The 12,441-nt window shown below is 43.1% G+C and overlaps 1 pseudogene; it reads left to right on the top strand.

Moving 5' to 3' along the window:
- On the top strand, window positions 4,470-4,931 carry LOC102185040 (annotated as a pseudogene).

The following is a 12,441-nucleotide window of genomic DNA, read 5'->3' as shown; positions in this document are numbered from 1 at the left end:
CAAAGACTCTAGTAGCTGAAGAGAGGAGAAATGGGCGGAAGCAATAAAGTAACCACAGAAAACATCTCAGCCCTAAATACACTGGAGCTTAGAACTAGAGAAAGTCTGATTTACGAAGTGGTTTTGGATAAGTTATTTATTCAACTGCCAGAGGCCAGAAATAATAAACATTTGATAATTTGGAATTTTCTAATTTATTTTTAACTAAATATTTTTTAAACTTTTGTTTTTAATCTTGACCTATATACAACACTATATAGGTATTTATACTATAAGTATTTACAGTTCAGTGTTTCTCATCATAGAAAACAAAAATGACCAGATTGTAGGCAAATGTGTCCACAGTTGCTAACAATGTGGCCTGAAGGCTTCTCCCCCATCCACCTTTCCCCTTCTTTTCTGCATCCATCAAAACACTTCACCCCTCATGGTCAAACCCTCAGGGATAGTGCCCCTGCTGAGCTCCTCTGGGCCAGAATGGAACCCTCACCCAACTTGGCATACCTGCTCTCCAACATAATTCTTTATATACGCATACAGAAAGAATTGTATCCGGGGATCAGATATATTTAGGCTACCAGGGAAGCACGTAAATATCGAGTTGGACACAACTCAGAGACTGAACACACACAGGCTTGTATTTATTGATCTGACGGCACCGGGTCTTGGTTGCAGCACTCAGGATGCACGACCTTCATGGCAGCAGGCAGGATCTCTAGTTGCGACATGTGAACTCTTAGTTATGGCATGTGGGATCCAGTTCCCCATCCAGTGATCGAACCCAGGCCCCCCTGCATTGGGAGCTTGGAGTCTTCGCCACTGGACCCCCAGGAAAGTCACCTGGGCACAATTCTTGATGTGCAGGGAGCCCACCAGTTGAGGTGAGCCAGCACAATTCTACAGTTGTTGTCAAGATCGTGACAATGCTTCCCTCAGATACTGCACATCCGAGGGGCTCAAGAAATGACATGTGCAAACTTTAGGGACAGTCTCACACACACCAACCCAGGGACAGTGACTGAGACAGCCATCCCCATCCCCCAGGTTCCTCCCACCCTGCCGAGATTTCAGGCAGCCGTGGCTGCAGGTGTGATGCTTCGCTTCACCCTCCTCTAAAGGTAAACAGTAGAAGCAGCTCTGGCGTTGCCTCATGAGCACATTGGTGGGAGAGAGTTTATAGGATCACTCTCTGCCCTGTGCCTTCTGCCGCCTCCATTCCCTCCTGTGCCAAGCCTACTTCTCTGGTGACTCCTCGCTCCACTGTTAGGAATTAAATGGAGATGGAAGCAGTAATTTTTTTCACCATATAAAGCAGTGGCTAAAAACATATGCTTTGGTGTCAAACCACTTGAATTTGGGCTTCCCTTATAGCTAAGTCGGTCAAGAATACCTATGGCTGATTCATGTTGAGATTTGACAGAAAACAAAATTCTGTACAGCAATTATCCTTCAATTAAAAACTAAGTTGTTGTGTTTTTTTAAAGAAAGAAAGAATCTGCCTGAAATGCAGGAGACCTGGGTTCAGTCTCTGGGTCTGGAATACCCCTTGGAGAAGGAAATGGCAACTCACGGCAGTATTCTGGCCTGGAGAATCCCACGGACAGAGAAGCATGCAGGCTACAGTGCACAGGGTCATAAGAGTCGGACACGACTTAGCGGCTAAACCACCACCACTTGAATTTAAATCCTGAGTACACGACTTTTTCACAGTAAAAACTGGAGCATAGCATTTCAGTCTCTAAGCCTTGACTTCCCCGGGTGCAAACACACATGAGAATACCTACTTCCTAGGGTTAAACTGACACACCCAGCCAGCACACAGTAAAGCAGTGAGCTCTCAAAATATGTTGAGGCCTTGGGTTGGGTCTCCCCCAGATGGCCCCTCCATGACCCCAAGATTTCTGGCCTCTCTGGAGCATCCAAGAGGATGTAAACAGTGTGAAAAGAAGGGACAGAGAAGATCTCCAGTAAGTTATAGAAGCTCAGGTTGTGTCTCCTCCCACTAAACCCTTTGATTCTCTTTACTTATGGGGGTGGGGGATATGGATAAAGCTTGAATTATACAACAAAAAGTCAATTTAAGCCCAAATTGTTAAAATGGTTTATTTTTATAAACACAATCTCATGCATGTGGAAGGAGTCTTCAGCATTGGTCCAGCGCTCTGGGGGATCTGCAAAATCCACCCTCAAGGCTGAAGGTCAAGACAGCCAGGAGTGGGCCTTATTTATAACAGTCCAACAGTTTCCAGGACAGTGCAACCACAACAAGACTTGGTATAGGATGACTCACAGGGACTCACAGGATCAGAGAAGTCACAGAGGATCAAAGAACGGATGAGCCTTCCAGCTCACTGCTCCTCTGAAACCAAATGTTGCATTTTGCAAGGCTCACTATAATCTGTTCCAACTAATTTTAGGGATTGCATCTAGAGAAAGAGTTAGCAGGAGATTTTGTTGCTATAGCCACCTGGATCTCTGACAAAGTGGACTTCAGCAGAACAATAAAAAGTCGATTTCTCACAATACCCACCCCCAAACAAAATGAATGGAAGTTGAAATCGTACTGATGCGGAAGGGATTAAAGACATAACTGAACAACTTGCAAAGCGATCAGAAATAAATATGGACATAACTGAGCAACTTGCAATGCACTGCAAATAAATATTACTAATTTATTCAAGGGCACTTATGTAATTATTTTGTAAAGGACACATCTATTTTGCTTTTCCGGTTGAATTCTTTGTCCCATGATGATGTCTGCCCACCAGCCACAGGTGAGGTGTCACAGTAATGTCACACTTCCTAGATGTAGATGAAGTGGGCAACATTCAAGATGAGGCCCACTTTGCAAAACAACATAGATGAGTACCTTGGCCTCATGACATGACATGACATGACAAAATTAAAGGAAATTTTGGCTGGAGAGTTGGGGGACTGGGGGAACTCTCCAAATCTCCTGTGGGAACCTTGGTGCCACCCATACCGCTCTATTGGTTCCTGCCTCGGTTTCTTGTAAACAAAGACAGCTGGCAAAGCTGTATACACACAGCTGATCTTACAGAGCAGAGTTCACTGGGGAGGTGGGAACGGTCTCCCCATGACCCATCCTAGAGCCGTGCACCAAGAGCCAAACAGAGTTAGACTTTGGGTCCCATGATTAGGAGGCCCCAGCTCTTTACCTGATGTAATCAGAGACTGGATGCAAGAGTGACATGGCATGTCAATACCTTAGCTCTGTCCCACCAGCTGGGCATTCACACTGAGGGAGAGGCCCGTCTTTCCTGACATGATGGGGCTTTGGGCTTTGGAATACCACAAGCTAGCTGCAGAACTCCCCTCCCAGCATTCGTGATGAGGAAGAACTAGCCCATCTCCTGGCACAATTAGAGGCTGCCCGGCACTGATTGCCAAAAGCACTGGCGCACCAGGTTTCCATGGAGAGAGGCCACCTCTTCCCTGGGGAGGCCAGGCTGCTCACCTCTAATGAATGATCTCTTATCTCTAGCAAGTGTATGCTACTTTATTCAGCACATGCCTACTACACATGCTGCCCACCTGGGCCCTGTCTAGGGCCAAAGAAAGAGTTCAAGTGTCCCATAAGAGCTCAAAGGACAGATTTCTGGGTACTATGTGGCGTTTTCTTCCAAGGAGCAAGCATCTTTTAATTTCATGGCTGCAGTCACCATAAGCAGTGATTTTCGAGCCCAAGAAATAAAGTCTCTCACTGCTTCCATTGTTTCCCCCATCAATTTGCCATGAAGTGATGGGACCAGATGCCATGATCCTCATTTTTTGAATGTTGAGTTTTAAGCCAGCTTTTTCACTCTCCTCTTTCACTTTCATCAAGAGTCTCTTTAGTTCCTCTTTGCTTTCTGCCATAAGGGTGGTGTCATCTGCATATCTGAGGTTATTGATATTTCTCCCAGCAACCTTGATTTCAGTTTGTGCTTCATCCAGCCCAGCATTTTGCATGATGTACTCTGCAAATAAGTCAAATAAGCAGGGTGACAATATGCAGCCTTGAGGTACTCCTTTCCCGATTTGGAAACAGTCTGTTGTTCCATGTCTGGTTCAAACTGTTGCTTCTTGACCTGCATCCAGATTTCTCGGGAGGCAGGTAAGGTGGTCTGGTATTCCCATCTGTTTAAGAATTTTCCAGTTTGTTGTGGTCCACACAGTCAAAGGCTTTAGCATAGTCAATGAAGCCGAAGTAGATGTTTTTCTGCTTAATGAAATTAAAAGATGCTTGCTGCTTGGAAGAAAAGCTATGACAAACCTAGAGAGCATATTAAAAAGCAGAGACATTACTTTGCTGACAAAAGTCCATCTAGTCAAAGCTATGGTTTTTCCAGCAGTCATGCATGGATGTGAGAGTTGGACCGTAAAGAAAACTGAGCACCAGCCACAGTCGCTCTCCAACGGCAGCTGCCTCTAGCTCGCCGAGCTCCAGCCGAAGGACAAGCGGGGTAAATAAGGAGGTCTCTATACCATGGCTCGTACAAAGCAGACTGCCCGCAAAGCGACCGGTGGTAAAGCACCGAGGAAGCATCTCGCTACAAAAGCCGCTCGCAAGAGTGCGCCCTCTACTGGAGGGGTGAAGAAACCTCATCGTTACAGGCCTGGTACTGTGGCACTCCGTGAAATTAGATGTTATCAGAAGTCCACTGAACTTCTCATTCTCAAACTTCCCATCCAGCGTCTGGTGTGGGAAATTGCTCACGACTTCAAAACAGATCTGCGCTTCCAGAGTGCAGCTATTGATGCTTTGCAGGAGGCAAGTGAGGCCTATCTGGTTGGCCTTTTTGAAGACACCAACTGTGTGCTATCCATGCCAAACGTGTAACAATTATGCCAAAAGACATCCAGCTAGCACGCCGCATACATGGAGAACGAGCTTAAGCATCCACTATGATGGGAAACATTTCATTCTTAAAAAAAAAAAATTCTCTTCCTCCTGTTATTGGTAGTACTGAACGTTAGATATTAGATATTTTTTTCCCATTGGGGTCAAAAGCTACCTAAGTATATGATTGCAATTGGAAAATAGGGGACAGAAATCAGGTATTGGCAGTTTTTCCATTTTCATTTCTGTGTGAATTTTTAATATAAATGCAGGGACATAAAGCATCAATGAGAGTCAAAATGCTTCAGTGAGCAAGTTTCAGCAGTTCAACTTTATAACAATTATAAATAAACCTGTTAAATTTTAAAAAAAGAAAACTGAGCACCAAAGAATTGATGCTTTTGAACTGCAGTGTTGGAGAAGACTCCTAAGAGTCCCTTGGACTGCCAGGAGATCAAACCAGTCCATCCTAAAGGAAATCAGTCTTGAATATTTGTTGGAAGGACTGATGCTGAAGCTGACACTCCAATTCTTTGGCCGCCTGATACAAAAAGCTGACTCATTGGAAAAGACCCTGATGCTGGGAAAGATTGAAGGCGGGAGGAGAAAGATGACAGAGGATGAGATGGTTGGATGGTATCACCAACTTAATGGACATGAGTTTGAGCAAGCTCTGGAAGCTGGTGATGGACAGAGAAGCCTGGCTTGCTACAGTCCATGGGTCATGAAGAGTCAGACACAACTGAGTGACTGACCTGAACTGATGTGGTTTTTTGGGCTTCCCAGGTGGTGCTAGTGGTAAAAAACCTGCCTGCCAATGCAGGAGATGTAAGAACTGTGGGTTCAATCCCTGGGTTGGGAAGATGCCCTGGAGGAGGGCATGGCAATCCAGTCCAGTATTCTTGCCTGGAAAATCCCATAGACAGAGGAGCCTGGCGGGCTGCAGTCCATAGGATTGCACGGAATCAGACACAACTGAAGTGACTTAGTATGCACGCATGTGGTTTGTTGCCACTCATCCCACTCACCCCAGATTCAACCTCTGCCTTTTTCCTGCCCTTGCCATCACCCAGGCTCCCTTGCCCTTTGACTTCTGGCTGGGTTTGGCCTCCGGGAGACACCTACAGAGGATCACAGCAGGAGAAAGAGGCCATGGCATTTCCTCCCTCTTCCTTTCCTGCTCTAGCCTGCATCTGTGTTGGAGGCTGAATCCCATCACACCTGCAGTTCCTGTTAGGCCCCCTCTCCAGAGCTCAGCTCTTGTTGGGCTGTTGGGAGCAGCAGCGGCAGCCCGCATGTCCCTGGGGGCCACCAGAACCTTCACCCTGCCCGCTTCTGTGAGTCATCCCTTCACTGAAGTCTCTTCATTTGAATCACCTATGACCGTGTCAATAGTTCAGTCCTGTCTGGCGCTTTTTGACCCCAAGGACTGTAGCCTGCAAGGCTCCTCTGTCCCTGGAATTGTCCAGGCAAGAATACTGGAGTAGGTAGCCATTCCCTTCTCCAGGGGCTCTTCCCCATCCAGGGATCAAACCCGGGTCTCCTGCACTGCAGCAGATTCTTTACCATCCGAACCACCAGGGAAGACCCATTGAATCACCTGAGTCAGATTCTGTTTCCTGACAGGATGTGATTGAAACCGGTATCTTTCAGCCATAACATCCTGTGATTCTAACACTTGTAGCCCAACCACACACTTTGAAGAAACAACATTCTGAAAGGAGTATATTATGGTACTAGAATTATGGCTTCTAACTCAGGTGGGTTTTCTTCTGCCCTGTGAGTAAGTAACCCTGCCTGGCTACCTCTTTGCCTCAGGACTGTATAAAAGGATCTGTCTAATTATATCAAGTTTACTAAGCAGTTCCCTTTAAAAACACACACATATATAAACATATATAAATACTGAAGTACTATTCCTGGTGACAGTTCAGGTAAAAACCTTGCATTCACTAATGAATTGGATAAAACAGAAAGCTCCCATAGTAGACGTGCCTGGATTGTCCCTTGTCTCTTTACTTGCATTATCCACATGCTGATGACCATTCTGTGTACGTTCTGTGTTGATCTTGTTTTGTGTCCAGGACTTGATTCATGGTCTATAAAGTGAATTTCAGCAGGGACTAATCCTTCATTGCTAAATTGCTATGGAGTCTTGGCTTTGCTCTGACACACTTGGCAAAATACAGGCCGCCTACTTCTCTTATTCCCTGTTTTCCCATTGGAAGAGTAACCTTTATTTAATAAGTTTAAAATATAGTTCAAGATGCCAACTGTTGCCAATGGTTATTATTACTACTTTAAAACTTGAGAATGAAGAGATTTCCCCCCAGAAAATTATTTCTAAATAAAATACAGGTTTCGCATATGTTGGGTTTTGACCCAGAGATTTTGCATCAATTTTTCTGACCCTTTCCCTCAAGAGGTTTGGCCATTTGGATGCACACAACCTTTCTCATCGCTAGTCTCTTTTCTCTCTGAATCTCTCCTGACGCTTTCACAAAACAACATTGCAAGAAAAAAACCTAAAGAATGAACAGTAAAGAGTGTTCTTGATGTCTGGGAGGGAAAGCTGACAGGTCTACTAGGAAAGTTTTCCTTCTTCCCTGAACTATAAATCATTGAAAGCTTCTCAGTTGGCACTAGAGGTAAAGAATCCACCCACCTGCCCATGCAGAAGATACAAGAGACACTGGTTCGATCCCTGGGTCGGGAAGATCCCCTGGAGAAAGGAATGGCAACCCACTCCAGTATTCTTGTCTGGAGAACCCCATGGACAGAGGAGCCTGGCGGGCTATAGTCCATGGGGTGCAAAGAGTCAGACAAGATGGAAGCAACTTAGCATGCATCATCTAGAACACCTTGCCCTTTGATTTATATCCCACAACAAGCAGCCTTGGCTTTGATTCGGGTCCATCTCTTTGCATGCAGTCAGCTGGGGCTGCAACTTGCTGGGTTGGATCCTGTCGCATTTTTGAGACTTCTAATACCATGAGACTTTATTCCTACAGCAGGTATCTGGCAGCTAAGAACACAAGGGAAGCATCACTCAGAGAAGGACCTTCTTCCTTAATAGCAGGCTACCCACTTGCCCAGCTTCCTATACCCTTAGTCCGTAGTACCTGGAAATGGCTTCTGTGCATGTGTGTCTGTGTCTGTGTGTGTGTTGCTGCGTCTGTAAACCGGAAGTCCACACTGTTCCTGCAGTCCTCGCCCTTTTTGTGTTCTTTGCCCCCTCATAGGGATATTTAAGCGAGTAAATCACTCTGATTGAAGTCTAAAGTTTAGAAGATTTCTCTGTCCACCTCCCACACAACCTACTCAAATACATTGGGCAGAAACACATGTGCCTTAGCACTTGTAGTGTGACAGTTTTAAACATCCGCTGGCAGCAGCAGTTCAGGAACGCCCAGCTTCTCAATTACTCAACAATATGCAAAACACAGCAACAAAAAAGTCATTCTTAGAGTAGGTGATGCCTATGTGATGTGACAAGGAATATTCTCTACCACCCTGATAGCTCATCATTAGAGATGCTTCCTCTGAATATTTAGAGGTTTTTTTTTTTTTAATTTAAGAAACATTAAAGAAAATGAGAATATACTATAAAGTAGCAACATCTTAAAATATTCTTGAGCTATCAGGTATTTGTGGGTATTTGCTAACAAGAAATCCTTGCAGATAAAGACTATTAAGAGAAGTAGGAATTCTGAGAGTGGAAATGAAAGGCTCCCCATGGTCAGTTTTACCTGCTTCAGAATGTGAACTTGGCCAGTTCTGATAATTCTGGGTTTTGTCAAATTTTATAAAGCATAAACAGAACTAAAAAGACATATTTTCAAACTTCATTTTGTTTATTAAGGGAGAAATGGGCAGAAGAGAACTTTGAAACACGTTCTTTCCTGTTGACACATGTTCAAAGAATGTCTGGAGGAAATACTAAATTAAAAGACAGACTGATTCAACTATTGGCATCAAATCACTTACAATGAAATATGGTTGCTATCTTGAATACAAGAGAAAACAAAAAGAAGCTTCCCAATGTTATAATTTTGTTGATGAAGACAATGAGCCACAGAACAGCAACAAAACAATGAAAATCTTAATTTAGACTCCATTTTATGTAATTTTTATTTCATCATTGTGAGTCCCTTGGACTGCAAGGGAAATCAAACCAGTCAATGCAAAGAGCTGACTCATTGGAAAAGACCCTGATGCTGGGAAAGATTGAAGGCAAAAAGAGAAGGGGGTGGCAGAGGATGAGAAGGTTAATAGCATCACCACCTCCGTGGACATGTGTTTGAGCAAACTCCAAGAGATAGTGGAGGACAGAGGAGCCGGGTGTGCTGCAGTCCATGGGGTTGCAAAGAGTCAGACAGGACTTAGCAACTGAACAATAGCAACCAGGGTTTAGGACTCCATGCTTCTTCTGCATGGGGTCATGGGTTCAATACCTGGTCCAGGAACTAAAATCCCACATGCCGCTGGGTGTAACCAAAAACAAACAAAACACAGTTTATCTATCAACTAGTTATCTATCCTTAACCTTCTGCTGTGGAACTATTCAACCCCACATCTAACTTCCTGTTTGCTTGCTCAGAGTCTACTTAAAGAGTTCTGCTGCACAAAATCACAGGACCCTAGTGGGCTAGCCCACCAGCTCCAAGGGTGGAGGAGCCTGGAGGGCAACAGTCAGTTCAGTTCAGTCACTCAGTCATGTCTGACTCTTTGCGACCCATGAATCGCAGCACTCCAGGCCTCCCTGTCTATCACCAACTCCCGGAGTTCACTCAGACTCACATCCATCGAGTCAGTGATGCCATCCAGCCATCTCATCCTCTGTCATCCCCTTCTCCTCCTGCCCCCAATCCCTCCCAGCATCAAAGTCTTTTCCAATGAGTCAACTCTTCACATGAGGTGGCCAAAGTACTGGAGTTTAAGCTTCAGCATCATTCCGTCCAAAGAAATCCCAGGGCTGATCTCCTTCAGAATGGAGTGGTTGGATCTCCTTGCAGTCCAAGGGACCCTCAAGAGTCTTCTCCAACACCACAGTTCAAAAGCATCTGTTCTTCGGCTCTCAGCTTTCTTCACAGTTCAACTCTCACATCCATACATGACTACTGGAAAAACCATAGCCTTGACTAGACGGACCTTTGTTGGCAAAGTAATGTCTCTGCTTTTCAATATGCTATCTAGGTTGGTCATAACTTTTCTTCCAAGGAGTAAGCATCTTTTAATTTCATGGCTGCAACAGTTAATGGGGCCTCGAAGAGTCTGAGGCAACTGAGCAACTGAGGACAATGATTATAATGACCTTTGTCAGCAAAGTGATGCCTCTGTTTTTTAAAACACTGTCTAGGCTTGTCATAGCTTTTTTTTTTTAAGAGCAAGTGTCTTTTAATTTCACAGCTGCAGTCACTGTGTGCAGTGATTTTGGAGACCAAGAAAATAAAATCTGTCACTTCTTCCACTTTTCCCCCTTCTATTTGCCATGAAGTGATAGGAACCAATGCCATGATCTGTTTTTTGAATGTTGAGTTTTAAGCCAGCTTTTCTACTCTCTTCTTTCACCCTCAACAAGAGGCTCCTTAGTTCTTCACTTTCTGTCCTTAGAGTGGTGTCATCTGCATATCTGAGGTTGTTGATATTTCTCCTGGCAATCTTGACTCTAGCTTATGATTCATCCAGCCTGGTATTTCACATGTTAAATAAGCAGAGTGACAATACACAGCCTTGACGTAATCTTTTCACAATTTTGAACCAGTCAGTTGTTTTATGTCTGGTTCTAACTGTTGCTTCTTCACCTGCATTTAGGTTTCTCAGGTAAGGTGGTCTGGTATTCCCATCTTTTGAAGAATTTTCCAGTTTGTTGTGATCCACACAGTCAAAGGCTTTAGTGTAGTCAATGAAGTAGAAGCAGATGTTTTTCTGGAACTCCCTTGCTTTCTCTATGATCCAACAAATGTTGGCAATTTGATCTCTGGTTCCTGTGCTTTTCTAAACCCAGCTTGTACATCTGGAAGTTCTCGGTTCACATACTGCTGAATCCTTAAAGCTTAAAGGATTATGAGCATAACCTTACTAGCACGTAAAATGAGCACAATTGTATGAAAGCCCCTTTGCCATGACAAGGCTGTGATCCATGAAAGGCCCTAACCACTGGACTGCCAGGGGATACACAATAGGTGGGCCTTGTTAACATGACTATCTTGTTCAGACTGGAAAGAGATCAGACATGTCCAAAAGAAAGCTAGTAGATGTGGCTAAATTGCAAGAAGGCCAGTGATTAGAAATTCAGACGAGAATAGGAAGTATGTGTTTTGGACTTTAGAGAAAAGTAGAGGTGAACTAAGGAAGTTGTTCATTCAAAAGAAAGAGGATTGACAAAGTTCAAGATTAAAAGAAAGATCGCAATCATTACATTGTTGTTAAAACCCATCCACTGACTTGTCAGCCAACAATGAGAATTTAGTTTTAGTAGATTATGCTTTTGCTGATTTATATCTTCTCAGCTTAGTAGTCTTTTTATCAGTACTTGCTATAGTTTTGTCATTAGTACATCAAACTTATTGACTTGCACAAACATGAAATGTGCTTTATTTTTATTCTGTAATCACCAAGATTTTTTTAAATATTATTTATATGCTAGGTTGTTAGTGAGGAGATGTATTTAAAGCATTATTTTGTTTATACTTATACTGATTTATCCTTCAAGTTTATTTATTATTACTCTTATCTTCTTTGATGGATCTGTAAGAGCTCTTCATATATTAAAGATATCATCTTTGGGGGAAATGTTTTCTCATATGCCTTTGGATATTGCCTATGGTGGTTTTTGCTTTACCAAAGTATTTTACAGACTCTAATGTATTGGTGATTTATTTTATGCTTTCCTCTCTCAAGTCTTATTTTTAACTTATCATTTCACTTAATGTTCATAATATTTTTTTTCATAGAAAAATCTCTGATTCACCTGGAATTTATTTGTGATAAAGATAGGATAGGTATTTAAGGATCAGTGGTGTGGGGCAGGAGGGATGTGCAAGTGTGTGTGTGTGTGTGTGTGTGTGTGTGTGTGTGTGTGTGTGTGTGTTGTTTGGTTAATCATTCATCTTTGGAAAAAGTATTTTTAACACACAACTGTGTGAGTTTCTACTTGAATTCAGTCAGTGAAAAATTAAGGAATACAGAATCAATTGATTTATTGAGTTTCAGTTTGGCCATGGCATTTATTGTGTTAATGAATGAATCCCTTATTAATGAATCCGATCATCTCCACTGAAATACTTACTATTTTACCTACTTTGACTTGACTTTATGATTTGTTTAAACAACTGAATTGCTTTCAATATGATAAGAGTACTCATTTTAACAGATCTATTTCTATTATAAAAATATGAGATGTTCACGTCTCATATCACAGCATCTGAGATGTTCAAATATAAATGGAAGTGTTTCATTGTAAGACCTCCTTTCCTCCATTGACTGCTTCCTTCTTTCCTCTACAATATTTGTTTATTTCCTTCCTTTTCCTTCCTGCTTTCACATTTATTCTGGTCTCTGTCATCGAGTTCTTTTCCTGACATCTTTCATTTGAC

Source organism: Capra hircus, chromosome 20 (genome assembly GCF_001704415.2).
Source record: "Capra hircus breed San Clemente chromosome 20, ASM170441v1, whole genome shotgun sequence".
NCBI lineage: Eukaryota > Metazoa > Chordata > Mammalia > Artiodactyla > Bovidae > Capra > Capra hircus.
The sequence above is the reverse complement of the archived record's forward strand: the minus strand, read 5'-3'. Positions and strand labels throughout refer to the sequence as shown.